Source organism: Artibeus jamaicensis, unplaced genomic scaffold (assembly GCF_021234435.1).
Source record: "Artibeus jamaicensis isolate MK-2021 breed Jamaican fruit bat unplaced genomic scaffold, CSHL_Jam_final contig_391, whole genome shotgun sequence".
NCBI lineage: Eukaryota > Metazoa > Chordata > Mammalia > Chiroptera > Phyllostomidae > Artibeus > Artibeus jamaicensis.
Genome location: NW_026521814.1, coordinates 14436806 through 14450867, shown reverse-complemented (window position 1 = coordinate 14450867; position 14062 = coordinate 14436806).

Genomic DNA, 14062 nt, shown 5'->3' with positions numbered 1-14062 from the left:
CAGATAGAAATTCAGGAGGATCTCTCAGGAGCAAGGAGTCCCAGACCCACACCAGGCCCCCAGCCCAGGTTTCCATTGCCAGAAAGAAAAGTCCTCCCAAATTCTGGCTGCAAAAACCAGTGGGGATTGAGTCAGGATAAGAACAAGCAGTTTTTCTTAAAGAACACACACATGGACTCACCTACTCAGACTCACTCCCTATGAACTTCAGCACTGGGGTAACAGCTTGAAAGGCACCAGTGGCAACCTGGGAGAGGCTGAAGTGTTTGGCATCAAGGTGAGCAGAGGCCATTGCCCCTTTTCTAATTCCCACAGAGCCACAGAGCCAGCAGGCTAGTGCCATATCTGAGACTCCATCCACCTGGCTAACCATGTTTGACCTATCTTGCAGATCCTGACAGACTCAGCCCCACCCAACTTCTGGACCTACCCAAGCCAGTCTTCTAATCAATGGCTGGTCTTGGCTCATGCTGTACAACTTTCTTAATCCTCTCCAACAGGCAACAGCTGGCCTCAGTGAGCCTCAGGACCAGCACTAGCAGCAGCCAGCCTATATTCACAGCTTGGCTTTGCACAGGAATCTCCAAGCCCAGCACAAGTAACAGCCATCACAGATTGCTTTATAGCTCAGGCAGGATGGCCATGGGCAAAATACAGCTGGAAGATGACCCTGGTCTTCACCACATGGAAACCCCAGGGCCAGAACACCCAGTGGACAGCTATAAACCACATCAGAGTACCACCACCATGCTCCTGCACAGCTGATCCTCCATGGAAGGTGGAGCTTAGTGGTCAGTCATCACAGCCAGTCCATTCATCTGACTGGCCTGGGTAAATCCCTCCCATTGATCAGCCAACAGCAACCAAGACTCAACTACAAAAGGAAGTGTACTCAAGTCACACAAAGGGTATACCTGGATTACTCAGCTTGGGTGATAGGGGAGGCTGTGCCACAGGACCCTACAGGACACCTACCACATTAGTCCACACTACCTAGACATGAAGTCAAACCAGCTCTGCCTAATACATAGAAATAAACACTGGGTGGGGCTGCCAAAATGAAGAGACAAAGAAATATGGCCCAAATGAAAGAACAGATCAAAACTCCAGAAAAAGAGCTAAATGAAATAGAGGTGAGCAATCTATCGGATGGAAAGTTCAAAACACTGGTTATAAGGATGCTCAAGGAACTTAGTGAGGACCTCAACAGCATTAAAAGATCCAGCCAGAAACAAACAATACACTAATTAAAATAAAGAACAATTTACAGGGAAACAACAGTATGGTGGATGAAGCCAGAATCAAATCAGTGATTTGGAACATAAGGAAGCAAAAAGACAACCTATTAGAACAACAAGAAGAAAAAAGAATCCCCCCAAAATAAAGCAACCTCTGGGAAAACTTCAAGAGGTCCAACATTTACATCATAGGGATACCAGAATGAGAATAGAAAGAATAAGAAATTGGAAATCTATTTGAAAAACTAATGAAAGAAAACTTCCCTAATTTGGTGAAGAAAATAGACATGCAAATCCAGGAAGCACAGAAAGTCCCAAACAAGGTAGATACAAGGAGGCCCACCCCAAAACACATCCAAATTAGAAGGCCAAAAGTTAAAGATAAAGAGAGACTCTTAAAAGTAGGAAGAGAAAAGAAGTTAGTACTTATAGGGGAGTTCCCATAAGACTGTCAGCTGATTTCTCAAAAAAAACTTTGCAGGCCAGAAGGGATGGCAAGAAATATTGAAATTGTGAAAAGCAGGGACTTACAACCTAGATTTTGTACAGAGCAAATATACCATTTAGAATCAAACAGCATTTAAAGAGCTTCCCAGACAACAAAAAACTGAGTTCATCATCATCAAACCATTCTTATATGAAATGTTAAAAAGATTTACTTAAGAAAAAAAAGGTCAAAATTATGAGAAATAAAATGCAATAAATACCTATCTATCAGCAATTGAACTAAAAACAAACTAATTCAAACAAAAAGAACAGAATCATGGATATAGAGAGCATTTTCATGGTTGTCAGATGGAAGGGAGTATAGGGGAATAGGTGAAGAGGTGAGGGGATTAAGAAGTACAAATAGGGACTTCCGCCAAGATGGAGGCATAGGTGGAGACGCCGTGCTTTCTCACACAACCAAGTTTAGAGACAACCTAATATTAGCAACAGAAAACATAGCCAGAACACAGAAAATTGAACTTTTCGGAAGTCTGATAACAACAAATTCTTCAGCCTGACCAGAGAGATGAAACCACCTCAAGAGAGGTGAAACCAGCAGCTGGCGGAGCGGGGTTGCACAGGAAAACTCGGTCAGACGGACTCAGGTGTGCGGAATCCAGGCGCAGGGTTGGACCTGGTGGGCAACTCAGCCAGCGACCGCGGGGAAACAGAGAGGGAGCAGGGCTGCATTGCGGGTTGACTGTGGTCACAAAGCGAGGATAGACAAGCGAGGGAGTGGGCGGTTAGACAGGCCCCAGCAGGCCCCAGCGGTGAGCAGCAGCGGAGGGCACCGTCATTTCCCCACTCTGACCCTGCCTCCACATACAGCGTCATAACCCAGCGACCTAAGTGGCCCCACCCTGGTGAACCACCTAAGGCTCTGCTCCTCACCCAGCAGCAGGAAACAGCAGAGGGAGTCGCCATTTCCCTGCTCTGACCACGCCCCCACATAAGCATCACAACCCAGCGACTTGGGAGTCCAAGGCTGCTCCTCACACTTAACGGGCGTGAACAGACCAAAAATGGCTCAAGAAGATCTCAAAGCCCCAGAACCTATAAATCTAAGCAATGAAGAAATAGCAAAACTCTCAGATGCACAGTTTAAAACACTGGTGATCAGGATCCTCACAGAACTAGTTGATTATAGCCACAAATTAGAGAAACATATGAAGGGGAAACTAATTGAAATGAATGGAATTGCACAGGAAACCAATAGAGATGAAAAGGAAACTGGGACTCAAATCAATGGAGTGGACCAGAAGAAAGCAAATAATGGCCAAACAGAAAAGAGTGAAGAAGCAAGAATTCAAAAAAAATGAGGAGAGACTTAGGAACCTCCAGGACATCTTTAAACGCTCCAACATCCAAATTATAGGGGTACCAGAAGGGGGAAAGGAACAGGCACCAGTGGAAAACTTATTTGAACAAATAATAAAGGAGAATTTCCCCAATCTGGCAAAGGAAATAGACTTCCAGGAAATCCAGGTAGCTCAGAGGTCCCAAAGAAGTTGGACCCAAGAAGAAACACACCAAGGCACATCATAATTACATTAGCCAAGATTAAAATGAAGGAGAGAATCCTAGAAGTAGCAAGAGATAAGGGGACAGTCACCTACAAAGGAGTTCCCATCAGACTGTCAGCTGATTTCTCAAAAGAGACCTTACAGGCAAGAAGGGGCTGGAAAGAGGTATTCCAAGTCATGAAATCCAAAGACCTACAACCAAGATTGCTCTATCCAGCAAAACTTTCATTTAGAATGGAAGGACAGATAAGGTGCTTCTCAGATAAGATCAAATTCAAGGAGTTCATCATCACCAAGCCCTTATTATATGAAATGTTAAAGGGACTTATCTAAGAAAAAGAAGTTAAAAAAACATGAACAGTGAAAGGACAGCAAACTCACAGTTATTAACAACCACACCTAAAACAAAAGCAAACTAAAAGGACAGCTAGATCAGGAGTGGAAACAGAAATGAAGATCTCAAGGAGGGTTAGCAACAGGGGAGTGGGAGGAGGAGAAGAGGGAGAGAAGGTACAGAAAATAAGTAGCATAGACAATAGATAGAAAATAGATGGGGGGCAAGATTAGTATGGGAAATATAGAATCTAAAGAACTTGAGACACATGGTCATAAACTAAAGGGGGGGTAATGGGGATGGGGGTAGGGTGGAGGGGAATGAAGGGGGGAATAGAACAACTGTAATGGCATAATCAATAAAAAATAAATTAAAAAAAAGAGGACAGGAGAAGACTTGGAGGCAATGATCAGTTTGCAGCACCGATCATGACAACAGTTTCACCTGTGTGGGCTTATCCCCATTCCTGTCGAGTAATATACATTAATTATCCACAGCTTCTGTATGAACTCACACTTTGTTAAATATGTCAAAGCGTTTTTAAAAATAAAAAGTGTTATGTTAAAAAAAAAGAAGTACAAATAGGTAGTTACAGAATAGCCATGGAGATGTAAAGTGCAGTATGGGAAATGGAAACTTATACACATGACCCATGGACGTGAACAATGGTGGAGGGATTGCCTGAGGGAGTGGAGGGTGCTGGGTGGAGGAGGGTGAAGGGAGAAAAATCTGGATAACTATAATAGCATAATCAATAAAATATGTATTTTTTGGTATGTAAAATATGTATTTTTTAAAAGGAAAGAAAGCCAGTGCAGGATTAGTAATCTAATTCTAAGGTGTAGTTCTAAGGTGTTTATTTTCTCCCCCTCTCTCTTTAGTCGTATTTTCTATTTGAACAATGAGGAAGTGTCCCTTTTTAACATAGAAAACTATATTAAAAATTTGTTAACCAGCCCTGGCTAGAGTAGCTCAGTGAATTGAGCATGGGCCTGGGAACCAAAAGATCACTGGTTAGATTCCCAGTCAGGGCACATGCCTGGGTTGTGGGCCATGTCCCCAACTAGGGGTGCATGAGAGGCAACCATGCACTGCCGTTTCTCTCCTTCTCTTTCTCTGTCCTTTCCCCTCTCTCTAAAAAATAAATAAAATCTTTAAAAAAATTGTTAACCATATCCACCTTCACCTGGCCAGTAGGCACTCAGTGGCTTATTCTCTTTCCCAAATGCAGCAAGATTTTATGATTCAACTCAACTCTTAGAGCCAACTCATTCCCTACTGTTGCGAAGCACTTCGTAATACCACAGCATCACAATTTTGTATCTCACAAAACTCACGCAGTGCCAGCCAGAGGGAAAGGGAGGTAGGGTGAGGTAGGAGAGTGCATAAGGGCCTAAATGGTGATGAAAGGAGATGCGACTTTGGGGTGGGGAACACACAGTACAGTGTACAGATGGTATATTATAGTATTGCATACCTGAAACCTATGTAATTTTATTGACCAATGCCACCCCGTTACATTCAATAAAAAAGCAAAAAGAAAGAAAGAAAGAAAGAAAGAAAGAAAGAAAGAAAGAAAGAAAGAAAGAAAGAAAGAAAGAAAGAAAGAAAGAAAAAAAAGAAAAAGATCTGGGTTGAAAGGAATTCAAAAGTAAAATAGAAGAATATCTTTAAAGTAGCAATAACAAAAATACTAAAAGTATTGGAAAATAAAACTTTGCTTACAAAAAAAGTATGCTTTAAACACTTTAATTATTGGGATAGAAATGAATATGAAATAGCTTTGCATTCAAAGCAAAACTTAGAAAAAGAAAAACAACATAAGTCAGCCCAAAAGAATAAAAGAATTTTAAAAGACAGAAATCGGTAAACAATTAAAATAATAAAATTGATACAGCAAAAAATATAGCTTTTTTAAAAGTTAAAAAAAAATAACCTTGTTCAATACCACTCTGTGTCAGATGGTATGAATAACTAGATGCTTTTTACCTTGTGTAAAACGCTTATGAAATTTTAAGAAACCAAATTTATTTTCATCAGTAAGATTTTCTTTTCAGAACTTGAAATATATATACTTGGAAAATGCCATTTGTAGCAGAAACATTAAATAGGCTACTACTTTATTGTATAAATTAAAAAGTTATTCAAGAAGCTGTAGCTATCATTGAAAAGGAACTCAGTTTTCCTTTTGCCTGCAAAACTGAGCGATGAGGATTGGGCTGTTCCCAAAGAACAATTATGAAATCCTGAAAGAACAATCAACCATCTCTCTCAGTGGCTTGTGGGATAACCAAATCCTTTGGCTACTTTAGAAGTTAGAGAGTAAGATGCAGCTGAAGGCTGCCTGATCTTTAAAGGGACCCAGTCCCGTAGAAATCTGTCCCAGCTGGTAGCCTGACCAGGTTTCAGAAGTAATAGTTCCAACCTATAGAAAGTGAGACTCCAAGACTGTATGTTCTGTATGGAGAATGGATACTTGGATAGATGCCTAATTACAAGGGATTCAGTTTTAATACCTTATTACATGCTGAAGAACAATTTATTTAATTTCCTAAACTCCTTTATTTTTATAGATTTGAAATAGTAATTCTACTCTTTGTTCTGCCAATTAAGTGAGAGGCTCCTTATGGGTGTACAATGCTGGAGTTCTCAAGTAGAAGAATAAGCTTTAAGCCCTGGCTGATATGGCTCAGTTGATTGGAGCATTGCCCCATACACGCAAAGGTCACAGGTTTGATTCCCAGTCACAGTACATACCCAGGTTGCAGGTTCAATCTGTCTGTGGTCAGGTTATATGCTAGAAGACAACCAATGGATGTTTCTCTCTCTCTCTCTCTCTCTCTAAAAGCAATGAAAAGAAAAATAACCTCAGGTGAGAATACCAAAAAAAAAAGAAAATGCTTTAAAATATTTATTAAGAAAAAAGGATAAAATATTCTATGTATTGCAGAGTTGTTGGGCCTTTTAAGCATGGGAAGCAGACAAGCAGTTCCTGATGAGCCCAGTGGGCAGCCTGGAAATATTTTCCTGTTCCCTTTTGGCTTTTTGCACCTTGTTTGCTTGTTAAATGAATGCCCTGGCAACAAGAATTGCATTTTTCTTGCGTGGAATCCATCTCTGAGAAAAGACACACCTGGAAGATGTCAACAACAATTAGCTGGCCAAGTCAGAACGAGCGCATTTACAGGGTTGGCGTGGATCATCAGCCTTAATCCTTTCTCAGTGCTCAGAGAAGCAAAGGACGCAGGACAGCACCTGTCAGGGGAGCTCCTGTGAGTCCCATCCTGCGGCGCATCCACTGGAGGCCACCACTGCCGCCTCCTCTGTCACGTGACAAGACTGCTGCGGATGCTTCACAGCCGGCTCCACTGAAACCGTATTTAGGGAAATCTCAGACTGCTACAAGTCCAGATATAAGTTCTGAAAATTCTCCTTGAGACAAAGGTCTGTCCCCTCGGGTCCACTAAGATTCCTGACAGCGCTCCAACCTGAACCTTTTTGTTCATCTCCTCTGAGATCTCGAATTTGCTGTTAAGCCATTTACCTGATACTCACCTGCATCTCCAAACTCGCCACAGATTTCTAGGATATTCTGTCCACTGCACAATTTTACCCAGAACTCTTAGGTATGCTAAAATTCCATTCCAGTTTTGACTGTGCTCAACAACTCCATTGTCATTCTAACAATTAATTATTCTCATGGCAGCCCCCAACAAGCCTACCCTGGCTCTCCACACCACCCTCATCCATTCCCCCCTACCCCACCTTCTTATTCATTGGGTCAGTGCCCTTTTGCAGAAAGCCAAAGTGTAAGCCCTACTAATGCACCACTCTTTTTTGCCCTTGATCACACATGCTAGACCTAGGACATGTCCCCTAGTGTCTACAATATTTGATAATAGAAGAGATGGGGATGGCATATTTTCTGCTCCTCTTGCTTTTGTTGTTGTTGTTTTTTGTGTCTAGTTTGTTTAACTTAACATACTGTTTTCAAGGTTTACTGTATTCTAACACATATCAGAATTCCATTTCTTTTCCTCCTGCTTGTTAATTCCTCCTTATTTCCCTACTTCTGAGACAGGCATTGATTAAGGTACCAAACTGATGTGGGGAGGATGAACTAGATGCACTTACATTATGGAGCTTGGCCTCAGTGGGGAGGGATTGGAATCCTCACCTACCAGTCCAACCATGTTATCTGATTTTAAGCTTTAAACATCTAAAATAAGAACAGCTATGAAAATACTAACCTTCTTGTGAGAGCGAGATAAAATGAAGTAATAGGTATGAAAGCACTTTGCCAGCAGTTTGAAACAAATAAACCTTGTTAGCAAGCATTGTAGTGGTTCTTTGCCAAGGCAAACAGCCAAGACCTTGAGTGGAAAAGTCGGTGCATCACCCTCCTCCCGCTTTCTTCTTCCCGGCCCCACCCCGATGTCCCAATGCTCACTGCCTTCTATCAGACCCAAATCTCCCACTTCCCTCCTCACCCATGTTTCCTCACATCCTTCAGCACCAGTGGGAACTTCTCAACAAGCATGGATCTCATTATCAGATTATAGAAATAAGGCATGGATAAAGATCAATTCTTCTGGAATATACTTACATTTTTAAAAAGTTTATTAATCAGAAAGATATTTCTGATTAATATATTTATTTATATATATGAAAATATATAGATATAGATATAAATATATATGGAATAAACTGTAGAGGAAAGTGGGAAACTTAAAATGTAGTTTAGGAGGGGGTGGGGAGAAAGGCAGAAAACTGTACTTGAACAACAATAAAAAATGTTACATTTTTAAAAAATGTTTTCATTAGGCCATCTGAGAAAGTTAATCTTTTTTTTAAAGATTTTATTTATTTATCTTCAGAGGGGAAAGGAAGGAGATAGGGAGAGAAACATCAATGTATGGTTGCATCTCGTGTGTCCCCTGCTGAGAGCTGGCCTGCAACCCAGGCATGTGCCCTGACTAAGAATCAAATCTCGATCGTCTGGTTTGCAGGCCAGCACTCAATCCACTGAGCTACACCAGCCAGGGCTTAAAAATGTTAAAATTCAAAAGATAACTAGAATAAACCCTGGCTGGTGTAGTTCAGTGGGTTGAGCATGGGCCTGTGATGCAAAGGTTCACTGGTTCAATTCCCAGTCAGGGCACATGCTTGGATTGCAGGCCAGTTCCCAGCAGGGGACACATAAGAGGCAACTACACATTGATATTTCTTTCCCACTCTTTCTCCTTCCTTTCTCCTCTAAGAATAAATTAAAAAAATATTTTTAAAGGGAAAAAATGAAAAAAATATATAGTTTAGGCTTATTTTTCAGATTTTAAATTAATGCCTATGATAGTTGTCAGAAATGCATTCATCTTTTCACCAAAATATACGAACAGTACTATTCATAGGCTCACCATTTGTAATAGCCCCAAACCAGAAAGAGTCTGAATGCCCATCATCAGTAGAATAGATCAATTATAATCTATTCAGGTGATAGAAGACTATGCAGCAATACAGATGAGTGAACTAAACCTTTATGTAACAACACGGGTGAATCTCACCAACATCATGACGTGTAAAGGGAGCCAGACACAAATGATACACACCATATGACTCCATTTATAGAAAGTTAAAAATCAGATCGAATGAATCTCCGATGTTAGAAAACAGGATTGTGTTTACCTATTTGATGGGGAGGTAATAGCGACTAGAAAGGAAGCATGGGGGCAACTTCTGATTTTATAATAGTGTTGCGTTTCATGATCGAGGCCTAGTTACATTGGTGTACTGATTTTGTAAGAATTCATTGAGCTTTAAATTATGTATGCATGCACATCATACCTAAAATTTTACTGAAAAATTAGCAATACATATTTAGTGTAGAAAATATAAAATATATAGTGTTAAAGAAAAATATATCAAAGATTTTACTTAACTCATTAAATAATGAGGGAACCAGTAAAATGTCAGAGCCATTCAAATGGATTTGACTTATGGAGGTTTATGTTATCTGCCAGACAAAATTCACTTGCACTGCATTAAAAAATTATTTATATAGCTATGGATAGGAAACATTTGTGTTATTATCAGTTTTCTATATGTTCACTTTTTTTCTCTGCAGAGAAAGTTCTCTATCAGTTTTTAAATAGTTTTGTCAAAGACAACAAAAGGAGAAATACCAGAATGGACAAACTATATTTTACCCACTGAACTTCAAAGACTTTCTTACACTAGAATAAAATCAAAACATCTTGCAATCCTTCTATTCAGGCATAACCTACATATACACTTCTGTGCCATATTTTTAAATAACATATGAGAATTGTCTCATATCTGTAGCAAAAAAAATTTCCTTTTTTCTCTACAGATGTTCCCTGAAGGCAAAACACTTAACTGTTTCCATATTGAGTACAGATTTTCCTTTGTTCCAGAAAACATTTGTCCACATTTCTGATTATCTCCTTAGCATACTTTCTTAGAAGGACAAGTACTGGATTGAAAGACAGAACCATTCTAAAACTTGATACATATTGGCAAACATTATAAGAATATTTTGGAGTACATTGTTCAGCTGGGTGAAGGGAGGAAGGAAAACTTTCCTAGACCACTTGCATGCTCTAGGGATTACTCCTGCCCATCAGACTTCAGAAGGAACGTGGATGTTTATAGCCTTGCAAGTACCCACCATATGCCTTCTTCCTTTCCTCTTGGACTTCACTAGGGTTGAATAGAAACTTAGTCATCGACTAAGGAGAAAGTGTGAGTTGGCACAGCACATCACAAAAATCCCAAGTTCAAACACAAATTCAAAACTAGTAGAGGTCTCCCTGTACTTTTGGCTTCATCTGTATTAGGTTATAAATCCCTTGAGGGATTTTCCAGAGCAGAACTCAAACCCTACTTCCTCTTGAAGACTTCCTGTGTTCCTGATCTGTTTTGCCAGTCTGGTTTTTAAATTCTATAAGCTACATGTATCTAACTGAGACACCAATTATTCCACAGTATTTATGAATTGCCTACTAAGTGCCAGGCACTCTGGTATGTTTCTGCCTTGTGAGCCCCCAAAGTATCATTACTGTATATAATCCATACAATACACCACATGGAATGAACAGGCACTATAATGTCAAACTATTTACTGTTTCATCGCATTCGTTGATTGTTTCCACCCAGATAAGATGCTCCTTGAAGGCAGGTGTTATGTCTTCACTTCCCTGGCATCTTCCAAAGTACTGTGCCCTTAATAGGCATCCAATAGAGAACAACTGAACTGAATATATTAATGCCTCATGTCTGCATGAGCCAAGCAAGCTATTCCAGCTCCTCAAACTACTCATAGAGTCTCTGTGGGAATAAGTAACGAATTCTTGGGAAACATGAATTAACTTATTACATAAGTGATCATTTTACATTTTATATCTTCACCAATAGGTGGCACTATCAATTTTGAAATTATATATTATATTGTTAAAGCCCAAAAATCTAAGTACACAGTTCATTCAGTAAATATTTATTGGGTGCTGACTGTTGCGGTTCAGTTAGTTGGACATCGTTCTACATAGCAAAATGCTGCTGGTTCGGTTCCTGCTCAAGACACGTGCCTGGGTTGCAAGTTCAGTTCTGATCAGGGAGCTTGCAAGAGGCAATCGATGGATATTTCTCTCTCACATTGATATTTCTGTCCCTCTCTGCTTCCCTTCCTTTCTCTCTAAAAATAAATAAAATCTTTTCAAAATAAATAAATGAATAGATGGCTAAATAAATAAGTATTTATCGGGCACCTTTATGTGGAAGCTGCCCAGCCAGCCACCACTAACAGAGCAAAAACTAAAATTCTTCAGAAATGCTTTATTATACTTCCTCTTGAAGTAATGCCCTAAGGGACATTCCACTCTTGTCCTTGTTTTATAAAATAACATCTAAAACTTGAGTAATGACTCAAAAACAATAGTTTTATGTGTGTGTGTTTCAACCCAACCTAATATCTTATTTTAAAGGGGGGAGGGGGATGTAAAGTTAAATAAAAAACAAACCAGAAAAATCTGGATGGCTCTTTAATTAACACAAGTGACCACTTCTCAGTGAAAGGAATCTTCTTTCCCTTTGGAAGGTAACAGAAGTGTGATCCAGGCATACCAGGATTGTTTCTACATCTCCCAAGGCTGCGCAGTCCATCTGGAGATAATAAAAGATCCATTCCTCTGTGTTTATTTCAGAAGGTTTATTCTCCAGAATGACCTGAGGTTACAAGCTGCAGAGCATTTGCAAGCTGAAGAAAGCTGTTGCCTGCAGGCTACTCAGGCAGCTTCTAGGCCCCAGGAGAACCCCTCCGAAAGGGAGGAGAACTCTAAGTCTCCTTAGAGTAGGAGGAGGCCCTTCTGCCCCTTCCACACAGGCTGAGAGCAGAAAAGGAGCAGAAAGGAAGACGTAGGGAGGGGGAGCAGTGGGGAAAAGAAACCGTAGTATTTGCATCAAACACCGTAGAATAATCACTGGTTTAGCCACCCATGGAGGACGAGAGAAAGGGAACCTCTGACCAAGTCTGTGCCTCCTTCACTGAGCTCTCTTAAAGTGGAATGAGTGACATGCATTTTGGAAGATGCAAAGGTGGAGCACGCAAGGATTTTTGTTGTCCAGGAGCTCCTTGTCTAGAGTCTTGTGCAGAGGTGGTTAGAAGCGTAGGCCCTGGGGCTCTGTTCGTTTGAACCCTTGATTCACCACTTACGCATTCTTGGATAAATTATTTTATTCAGCCTCTTCTTGCCTCAGTTTCCTAACCTGCAAAATGGGGATAATAATAGCTACTTTATAGAGTCATTAGGAGGATTACATGAAAATAGCATTGAGATTTTAACAAAGGTTGTCTATTGTTCTTAAAACAAACTAACACACAAAGGAAATGATGGTATTGTAGGAAAAGTCTAGATGAAGAGCTATGACAACTCAGAGGCTGGAGCAATAACTTCCAGTTAAGGAGGCGGGCAGGGCAAAGCATTCATTAATGGCTTTGTGGAAGTGGCATTGTCATTGAGATTTGAGGACTAAGAGGACTAAGTAGGCCCTGAAAATGCAGAGCTGGGGGAATAGAAGTTGTCCCAGAAAGATGGACCATAAACAAAGGTGGTAGAAAAGGAGGTGAGGAGGCGCAAAGTGTTTGCTGCAGAAATAGTGATTCGGTTTTGCTGTTGTGACTGGTACAGGCAGGGAAATGAATGGTGGAAACTCTACTGTAACAGCAGATGGGAGTTGTGTGCAGGGCATACATATATCAGGCAATGGGGTTTGGAAGCCACTGGAGTTTTTGAGCAGGAAGGTGGCGTGCTGACAACCATACTCTCAGGACCTGAGTGGGCAACCACATGTGACATGCATTAGAAGGAAAAGAGATGGGTATGATGGCAATGGCTGCCATTTGCTGATTCACTGATGTGGTGAGAGTAACAAAGGCAAAGGTAGTAGGAACTGAGAGAGAAAAGAGATATGACATATTAGGGGGGCAGTATAGCCTGGAGGAGACAAGACGAAGGGAGGAGTCTCTGGCTGGGTGAGTGAGAAAATAAAAGTAAGGAGCTGGCAGGCCTGGGGTGGGAGGAAAACTCAGTGAGTTCATTTGATGAGTTTACAATTAGGTGGTGATGTCCAGGAGGCAGCCAGGAATGGGGACCTGGGGAGTAAAGCTCCCGGCTGCGCAGACGTCATGCAAGGTTATGACAGTAGATGGCAAAACAGAAGATTGGATGAAATTACCTAGCAAGAGGAAAGAGAGAGGCAAAAGATGGCCAAGGATAAGATACGGGCACACCCATACTGGGGAAACTGAGAAGGAAGCGGGGCCAGAGATGAAACAGCCAATGTGAGGAAAGGCCCAGAAAAAGCAGCAGATGCAGAAGAAAGAGACAGTTTTAGTGCTAAGGAGAAGTGAAGAACAAAGATGAGGGGTAAAGATCTTTAGGTATTTGGATTTGGCAACTAAATGGCCATTGGTGATCTTTGAAAGAGCAGTTTTATTGGAATGAGGAGACAAGAAGCTGGGTTGTGGAATAGGAGAGAGAGAGCAGTTTCTGGATTCAAGTCCAAGTTGTTCTACTTACTAGCCTCAGGCAAGTGACTTGGCACAGAGGGAAATGGGCTGGACCTTCACACTCCCTTGAAAAACATACAAATTCCCTCTCCTCCTCTACCGCTTTTAGGAATTCTCAAAATACTTTTTAAATGAAGTGAAGCTGCCCTTTCCCTGCCCCCAGCTGAGAATCTCTATGATGAAGTCGGTGTGATGAAAGATTGCTCAGGCTCAGAGAGGAGCAAGTGGGGATGGAGACTGTGACTTTGCAGGTAAGCAATTCATCACATGTCACTCTCACCTTGATAGCCTGTGGACAGGAGCAGAGAACTGAGGTGGTATGTCCTATCCAGAGTTGGAAGTGGCACAGAGCAGGGGGGGTGGACTTGTGGATATTAAGCAAAGCATTGCTAAATTG